Source organism: Mobula hypostoma, chromosome 2, assembly GCF_963921235.1.
Source record: "Mobula hypostoma chromosome 2, sMobHyp1.1, whole genome shotgun sequence".
Classification (NCBI taxonomy): domain Eukaryota; kingdom Metazoa; phylum Chordata; class Chondrichthyes; order Myliobatiformes; family Myliobatidae; genus Mobula; species Mobula hypostoma.
The window spans coordinates 126,630,492-126,640,266 of record NC_086098.1 but is presented as its reverse complement, the minus strand read 5'-3'; the positions used below and the strand labels follow the sequence as shown (position 1 = coordinate 126,640,266).

General features: G+C 45.9%; 1 long non-coding RNA gene across 1 annotated transcript in view; it reads right to left on the bottom strand.

Moving 5' to 3' along the window:
* Positions 1 to 1,084: 1,084 nt before the first annotated feature.
* LOC134359421 (uncharacterized) overlaps positions 1,085 to 9,775 on the bottom strand; it is a 28,149-nt gene continuing 19,458 nt past the window's right edge. The window contains exons 3-4 of the long non-coding RNA XR_010021110.1: positions 7,911 to 8,156; positions 1,085 to 1,210 (exon numbers count right to left, since the gene is read on the bottom strand). This is a non-coding gene — a long non-coding RNA (uncharacterized LOC134359421). The remainder of the gene's footprint in view (positions 1,211 to 7,910; positions 8,157 to 9,775) is intronic.

The window sequence follows — 9,775 nt, the reverse complement described above, 5'->3', positions numbered from 1 at the left end:
CCCCTATCCCTTTGTCCCCCAGCTGCCTACCACCTCCCTTTTGGTTCTGCCTCCTTCTACTACCCATTGTGTTTTCCCCTATTCTTTCTTCAACTTTCCTGCCTATCACCTCCCTGCCTCCCCTCCCCCACCCCTTTATCTTTCCCCTTACTGGTTTTTCACCTGAACCTACCAGCCTTCTCCTTCCCACCCTCCCCCTACCTTCTTTATAGGGCCTCTGCCCCTTCCCCCTACAGTCCTGACAAAGGGTTCTGGCCCAAAACGTCGACCGATCTTTTCCACGGATGCTGCCCGACCTGCTGAGTTCCTCCAGCATGTTGTGAGTGTTGCTTTGACCCCAGCATCTGCAGATTATTTTGCGTTTGTGAAATATAGAGGCTACTGTAAATTCTAAGACTTCTTCTAAAGTTTGGGATTTCTTTAGGCGGATTAAATCAGCACTTGGGGAAGAGATGTCTGTCTGGTTACAGCCCTCTTCCATGGACCTATTGCCCTGATTTGCTTGGCTGTAGTCATTCACTGCATCTTGCAACTGTGCATTTGTCTGACTTGTACCCTTTCCCAGTCAAAGACAAGAGAGACTCCCACTTTACTTCATATGAGATTTCTGAATATGGAAAACAGTGAGGAAGAAAATAGTTATGATGCACAAGAATATTTAAAACTGCAACCATTACCCCCAGTGTATGAGGCCCCTTTTGCAGACACCAATCCATAGAGTTGATCTTCCAATTAAAAAGGAAAGAATTATGGAAGAAAATTTTGAATGTATGGTTAAAAGATTTGCATCTATTGCTAAGGGCTTGGTGTCCTTGAGAACATCCGACTTTTATAATTAAAGTTTCTAGTCTGCATTCCCAAAATTATAGTTTTGGCCAAATTTCTCATTAAAGTGACAACACAGCTGCACAAATAGTAGATGGATGAACTACAAATTAACTCTCTGTCTTGGAGGGAGAGAGTGGTTTTGCTCACTTGAACTCACCATGATATCTTGCTAAATTAAAAGATTCACCACTTGAAGCCTGGTATTGAGCTTTATTTTAAAAATTCTCTGACATTAACTGAGGAATTTTCTATTATCTGTATTATTAAAGGTGATGGATTTTTCAGAGACGCCATCTTCATTATCTTTTTATCTTCTCCATCTTTGCTTTATGTTGAATCTCTGCTTTGCTTCTCATCTCTTCACGTCCTTTCAAATATTTGTCTGTTTGTTTAAACATTGAAATAAACGATAAGAATTAAATGGTTTTAATTCCTCACCATTCTTGAACCACAGAAGCACCCTATGGATCAGAAAAATACCCGAGATCCAACATTAGTAAAGGCTGTGGTCACCTGTATCGTAAATACACTGCCCAGAAGAAAATGAAAAACCATTTTGGTACAAAGATTTGTAAAAATCAGTCAGGGTCATGAAAAGACCATGATCGCCCACATATGAACAATTGCTCATTTCTTATTTGATCCACCTCTCACAGCTATTACAGCCAGAAACATTTTGGATAAATCTCTATTAGCTTTGCACAACGTGATGAAGCAAGCTTTGCCTATTCCCCCTTGCAAAATTGCTCAAGCTGTGCTAGGTTAATTGGAAAGCGGTAGTGGAAAACAATCAAGTTCTTTCCAGAGATGTTCAATAGGATTAAGATCAGGACTCTGACTGGGCCACTCAAGAACATCAATTTTCTTCATTTCTCCTCTCACGGGGTCATGAGAGTGTGAAATGAGCTGTCAGCACAGGTAGTGTATGCGAGCTTGATTTCAATATTGAAGAGAAGTTTGGATAGGTACATGGATAGAAGGGGTATGGAAGGCTATGGTCTGGGTGTAGGTCAACAGGTCTAGGCAGTTTAAATGGTTTGCCATGGACTAGATAGACTGAAGGGCTTATTTCTGTGCTGTATTTTTCTATGACTCTGTTTGAAGCCATGGTCGCTCCAGTTCATCTCCAGTTGCAGCCTCTGACTTCTGCAGCTATTCTTCTCCAGCTCTTGTACCCTTCTCCAACTTCTCTATTATCAATTCCCTGACTTAACTTGTGTAACTCTCGCTTCGGCTAGCAGCTTAATGTAGGGGGTGATAGCCCCCGGCCCAGCCAAACTTAAGAAATCTCGTTTGGGTGGATGCTGCGCGGTAGGTCCCCTGTTATAAATTAGTACCCTGAAATAACGAACAATACACAATATGCAATTAAATGATTAAGATTTATAATTCTTACTTTGACTATGTGGTTAGTAAAGAAACGAAACAAGAAAATAAAAAGGGCTCAATCTTATTAAATAGTCAGTTGCGCAATGTTGGACCTCACTGATAAGTCAATAGTTCACCATCGACCTCCTCTGATCGTCACTGCCCTTCGGACCCTCGCTCCAAGTCCACCCCACCCGGCAGTCTACTAACTCTCTCCATTTGCGTCTTCTCTCATCTCTCCCCCTGGCAAAAGACCGCGAAAATCTCTCTTCCAGCTCACTAGAAAGAACAACAGCATTCCTACCCCCGTTATCTCTAGTCATAACCCAAACTTTGCTGCTACAGAGAAACGATTACATTATCAGTGAAACCTTACAGCATGTTACACAGCAGTGAAACTCAACAGCATGTTACACTCTCCCCCCACCAAATTTAGTCATGTCCTTATGACGTTGACACTATTTGCCAACCCTTCCTGTAAAACACAAAGCCCAATACAGGTATAAAAGGCAGTGACATAGCTCCACAACACAGTAGGGGTCACACTCTGTTCCCCTGGTGCTACATAGGCCAACCTACCCGGTGGTCTTCCAATTCTCTGAGACTTCCACACGCCATCATCTAACTCTTCAGATTCCAACACTACTGGGGATACTTCCAGTCTACCTGGCGAGGCCTCCCCTAATCTATCACTCGTGCCCACCTGCAACTCGGAGTCCTCTGTTCCGTAACCAAACCCCACTTCCTTCCCTGCAGAGTCCCGTTGCAACCCAGGCTGCCCACAGATAGCACCCCCCCCCCACAACTTCACCTGACTCAATGGGAGAAGAGCTAGGAGTCTCTTCCTCAATCGATAGGAAGTTAGTGAAAGGCAGCACATACCATACATCCAGGTCCTCATCCTCGGAATCAGTATCCCTCTCAGGGGTGGGGGCCAGCCTAACCTCGCCTATTGGGGGCCCAGTAGTCACCCCGCGTTTCCCCAGAGTCCTCTTACTAGGTGTAGGCTCCAAGTTGGGCTCTGGGTCTACCTGTACCTCTTGTCCAGGGGGCAACAGGTGGTTCCGATGGAGAATCTTGATAGGCCCTTTCCCCTCCTCTGGTCTCACCCGGAAAACTGGTAGGTTTGGTATCTGACTCTCTACCACATAGGGCATAGCCGCCCAGTGGTCAGCTAACTTATGCTTTCCAGGTAGCCCCAAATTCCTTATGAGGACTTTGTCTCCCAGCAGGAGTTGGGAGAACCTCACCTTTTGATTATACCTTCTCTTATTCCCTTGATTCTGCTGGGCAGCCGCAACCTCAGCTAATTCATAAGCCCTTTTCAACTCTCTTCTCATGTCAGACACATACTTTAGGTAAGTCTTCGGTGGTAAGTCACCCTCGTCATTCCCAAAACAAAGGTCAACGGGCAACCTTGCCTCGCGCCCAAACATCAGATAATATGGTGAGTACCCAGTAGCTTCATTTCGCGTACAATTATAACTGTGAATCAGATGCCCAATATGTTGACTCCACCTGCTCTTCTTGCTGATCTCTAGGGTCCCAAACATGTCTAGCAAGGTCCAGTTAAACCTCTCTGGCTGGGGATCACCCTGTGGGTGATATGGTGTGGTCCTCGACTTTTTGCCTCCAAACATGCCCAGTAACTCACGGATGAGTCTTGCTCTCAAAATCCCATCCCTGATCACTATTTATTCACCTATGAAGGCCATAATAAATGAAATACTTCTCCCATAACACCTTTGCCACCGTAGATGCCCTCTGGTCCTTGGTAGGAAAAGCCTGAGCATATCTAGGGTAGTGGTCCGTGATGACTAAGACATTCACCGTGTTGCTGGCATCGGGTTCTATTGACAGGAAATCCATACACACCAGGTCCAGAGGCCCTGCACTCTGAAGGTGGGACAAGGGAGTTGCCCGTGTGGGCAGTGTCTTCTGCCATATGCATTGAATGCATGACTTGCAGTATTCTTCGACCTTCGACTTCATTCGGGGCCAGTAAAACTGGTCTCTGAGCAATCCATAGGTCTTTTCCACCCCCAAATGTCTAGAATCATCATGAAGTGATTTCAACACCATCCTCCAATACTCTTGGGCAGAACCAGCTGGCAACGCCGGGGTTGGTCCGGAGGTGATATGACCCGGTATAAGATCCGGTTCTTCAAATCCAACCGAGGCCATTCTTGTAGTAAAGGAGGCACCATGCATTTCGTCCTCTCTGCCTGAGCCATGTCTCCCTTTTCGACTGCCGCCCAAATAGTACCAATGCCCGGATCATCTCGCCGAGCAGCTGCCACTTCCCCAGAACTCAATTCCGGCAGCTGATTTGTCTTCTGAGCAGTCAGGTTACAGTAAACTTGAGGGATGGCGTCATCAGAAGCCCCCAGTTGATCCACCGCTCACTCCTGCCCCTCCTTTTCCTCTGCCTTCACAGTGATGGCAAACTGACACAGGGCCTTCACTCCAGGAGCAGGAACGCTCTCCCACTCCTCACCCCTGACCAGTCTTTCATGCGCCCCTTGGGACAAAGCATCAGCATTCATGTTCCTGCTTCCCGGCCAGTACTTCAGGCTGAAATCATAGGCAGACAATGCCGCCAACCAGTTTCGCTGAGGTCAGGATATAAGTTAGGGGGTTGTTGTCCATCCTCACCTCAAACTTGGCCCCACAGAGGTATTCACTCAGCTTATCCACCACTACCCATTTCAACGCCAGAAATTCCAACTTGCGTGTGGAATAGTTTTCCTCGGAGGGCAACCGACTCCGGCTGACAAACATGATGGGCCTCAAACCGGAGCCCAATTCCTGATTCAGGATGCCCCCTAAACCCTCTCGGCTGGCATCTGTGTACAGTACATACGGTAATCGGTGGTCTGCAAAAGCTAGCACCGGCGCCTGGGCCAGCAGCTCCTTCAGCGACTGAAAGCCTCCTCACATTTTGCATCCCACCTCGGTCCAAAGGACTCCGACGGGCTAAGATACTCATTACCCTCCTTTCCTTTTGCCATCCTCCCTTTCTTCCCCAAGGGAGGCTAACTGCACAGAAGCTGATCAAAGGGTGACTCACTTTCGTGGAGCCTTTCACAAACCTCCGATAGTAACCACAGAACCCAAGGAACGAGCGCAGTGCGCTCACAGTCTAGGTTTCTGGCCAAGTGGTAACCACTTCGATCTTAGTCTTTAGCTACCCCATCCCGTGAGACTATGTGCCCAACATAGCTAACAAACGTTTGGCAAAACTGGCACTTGTCCCGGGAAAGTTTTAACCATTCAGCTTTCAGGCAGCCGAGCACCTTCAGCAGCCTTGCTTCATATCCTTCCAAGGTGGGTTCAAATACACTGAGGTCATCCAGATATACCAATACCTCAAGCAAGTTCATATCCCCCACCATCTTCTCTATGGCCAGCTGAAAGGTTGCAGGAGCTCCCAAGATGCCCTGGGGCATCCTTTTGAACTGGAAAAATCCCAGGGGACATATAGTCTGCAACTTGATGACCTTTGGCTCATACAGGAAACTGAGGAAATGACAGATCAGAGTTATAGGGAGGTGGTCGCCCCTAGGTTGCAGCAGGCAGGCAGCTGAGTGGCTGTCAGAAGGAAGGGAAATGGGCAACCAGAGTATACCTGTGGCCATTACCCTGAATAATAAGTATACCACTTTGGATACTATTGGAGGGGGAATGACCTAGCTGGGGGCGGGGGGGTTGAGCGGCGGTGACTGGGTCTCTGGCACTGTGGCTCAGAATAGCTGAAAAGAACTGCAGTAGTGATAGGAGATTCCAGTTACAGGAATAGAGACAAGATTTTGTGGATGCCATTGAGACATCCGGATGGTATGCTGCCTCCCAAGTGCCAGGGTCAGGGATGTCTCAGATCAGGTCTACGGCATTCTAAAGAGGGAAAGGCTTGCATATGTCCCAGTCTCACTGGGAATGGGCATGTTGGGGAATGTCTACCTGGGTCTGTCCCTCTCTCACTGAGATGGGTCAGGCTAGTTGAAGTTTGCCTGGTTCTGTCCCACTCTCAGGATACAGCAGACCAGGTGTCAATCAGGGAATGGAGTTAAACCACCGGTGCAGAGTACTCTTGTGGACATCCCTCTTAACAACTTGTCTCTGGCACTGAGTCCGGCTCTGTGACTCAGAAGGGAAGGAGAGGGAAGAGATGAGCTGTGATGATAGGGGATTCGCACATCAGGGAAATAGAACGGAGGTCTGTGGATGAGAACAAGATTCCCAGATGGTATGTTCCTTCCCAGGTGCCAGGGTCTGGGACATCTCTGATCCTCTCCTCAGCATTCTTAAAAGGGAGTGTGCGCAGCCAGAGGTCATGATCCTTGTAGGTACCAATGAGATAGGTAGTAAGAATGACAAGGTTCTGCAAAGTGAATTCAGGGAGTTAGGTACTGAGTTCAAGCACAGAATCTCCAGGTAGGAGGAAGAACATCAGATTTTTGGAACACTGGGATCTCTTCCAGGGAAGGTGGGATCAGTACAGAGGAGACAACTTGCACAAGAACTAGAGCAGACTTGTGTCCTAGCAAGAAGTTTGCTGTTGTTACACAGGGTGGGAAGGACATTAAACTAGAGTTGCAGGGGGATGGGAAGCAGAGCAGGTAAGAGAGACGTTATGGAGACAGATGTTAAGACCTCCAACAAAGTCAGTAATCAGAAGGTTGAGCATGGGGTGACTCATGTCCTGACCTGCAAATATTTCAATGCAAGAAGTATGGTAGGAAAGGCAGATGAACTCAGGTCTACGGCATTCTAAAGAGGGAGGGTGAGCATACAGAAGTCTCAGTACTTATTGGCATCAATGACATGGGGTAGGAAAGGTGAGGTTCTGATGAGAGTTTTCAGGGAAATAGGTAGAAAGCTGAATATCAGGACCTCCAGGGTAGTTATCTCTGGATTGCTGTGTGTGGCATGTGCCAATGAGGGTAGGAAAAGGACGATTTGGTAGGTGAATGCATTGCAGGGGTAAGGGCTTCATGTTTCAATTGTTCAAAGGTTCATTTATTATCAAAGTATACAACTCTGAAATTGCTCTTCTCCAAATAACCACAAAACCAAGAAAGGAAAGAACAGCAGTACAATCATTAACCCCCAAATCCCTCCTCCCCGCACAAAAGACGAACAAAAACAGAACAGGCACATCAATCCCAATATCCCCTCCCCCATGCATAAAAAAATGAGGAAGACTGGGTGGAAAAACACAGAATATAAAAAAATATAATTCTGAAAAAAAAGTCTATAGTCCAAGTCCATATCCAAAGCAGAGAAAACCTGGGTAGCATTCTCTGGGTACAGTGGCAGGCCTTTCCCTCTCTGTAGTACAGCAATCTCACTAGCGATCAAAAGGCAGTCCCCCTCTCTATGTAGCAGAGCCATCCCACCAACGATCAAAAGGCAGTCTCCCCTCTCTGTAGCAGAGCAATCTCACGAGCGATCAAAAGGCAGTCTCCCCCTCTCCGTAGCAGAGCGATCCCACCAATGATCAAAAGGCAGTCTCCCCTCTCTGTAGCAGAGCAATGTCATTAGCGAACAAAAGGCAGTCTCCCCTCTCTGTAGCAGAGCAATCTCATTAGCGAACAAAAGGCAGTCTCCCTTCTCTGTAGCAGAGCGATCCCACCAGCAATCAAAAGGCAGTCTCCCCTCTCCATAGCAGAGCAATCCCACTAGTGATCAAAAGGCAGGCAGCTGGCACTCACCTTCTGCATTCGCCTCAATGTTTCAATCTCCTTCATTACTTTAATCAGTGAACAATGGAAGTTTTAAATCGGTGAAATGGAGACGAACACTGGAACTCAGCATTCTCGCTATGAAGTTCACACACGTTGCCTCTGCCCTCCGAAATCCACTCAGAGACTTCAGAGCGCTGAAATACCCAAACGATCTCCAAACTGTAAATCGGGGCTCCAACGGTTCCAGAATCACATTCAAGGTGAAAAACAAACCTGAAAGACATAAAAGAAGTAAAATATATGGTTTCATGACCTACCCAGAAGATGTTAACCAAAGGAGCATTGTATGCAGGGGCCATCTTGACCACTGATTTCTGGACCATTACGATCTCTTCTGGGGAAGGTATGACCTGTACAAAAAGAGTGAGTTACACCTGAACCTGAAGGGGACCAATATCCTTGTGGGAATGTTAGCTAGAGCTGTTCAGGTGGGTTTAAACTAACTTGGGAAGGTGGAGGGGAAACAGAGTGACAGAGCAGTGGATGAGGTAGTTGGTTTACAAAGAGGCAGTGTGCATTGAGACTGCAAACAAGGAGAGTCTGATGATAGTGCAAAATTGCAGTTAATGGGATGAACTGCATTGTAAAAGGGGGACAAAGTGAAGAAGGGTGATAAATACAGGCTGAAGGTGTTACATTTGAATACACACAGTACATGAATTAAAGTAGGTGAAGTTGTAGCACAGTTACAGATTGGTATGCATGATGTTCTGGGCATCATTCAATTGAGGCTGAAAAAAGATTATAGCTGGGAGCTTAATAGCCAAAGATACACGTTGTATCAAAAGGACAGGCAGGCAGGTAGAGGGGATGCAGTGGCTCTGTTAGTAAAAAATTAAAATCAAATCATTAGAGACTGGACACATAGGATTGGAAAGTCAAGAATGATTGTGGGTGATTAAGAAACTACAAGTGTAAAAAGATCCTCATGGAGTTACATACAGACTTCTGAACAGCTGCAAAGATGTGGTCAACAGGTTACAACCAGAGATTGAAAATGCATGTCAAAAACCCCCCATAAAATGGTGCATTTCAATATGTTGATAGAAAGGGAAAATCAGGTTGATGCTGGATCCCAAGACGGGGAATTTCTAGAATGCCTACAAGATGGCTTTATAGAGCAGCTTGTAGTTGAGCCCACCAGGGGATCAGTTATTCTAAATTGGGTGTTGTGCAATGAGTTGGAATTGATTAGAGAGCTTAAAGTAAAGGAACCCTTGAGACCAGTGATCATAATATGATCAAGTTTACTCTGAAATTTGAGAAGGAGAAACTGAAGTCAGATGTATTAATATTACAGTAGTGTAAAGGGAATTACAGAGACATGAGAGAGTATCTGGCCTACATTGTTTGGAAGGAAGTACTTGCAGTGATGATGACACAGCGACAATGGCTGGAGTTTCTCAGATGAATTTGGAAGGTGCAGTACAGATACATCCCATTCTAAACTCAGAATAACAAAAGAAGTCAAAGCCAACATCAAGGCCAAAGAGAAGGCATATAATAGAGCAAAAACTAATGGGAAGTTAGTGGATTGGGGAAGTTTTAAAAACCAATAAAATGCAACTAAAAATGTCATAAAGAAGGAAAAGATAGAATATGAAGATAAGTTAGCCTGTAATATCAAAGAGGATACCTGAAGTTTCTTCCGATATATAAAATGTAAGAGAGGCGACAGTAACAATTGGACCAATGGAAAATGAAGCTGGAGAGATAGTAATGGGGGACAAGGAAATGACAGATGAACTATATAAGTATTTTACATCAGTCTTCACTGTGGAAGACACTAGCAGTATGGCAGAAATTCGAGAGTGTCAGGGAGCAGAAGTGAG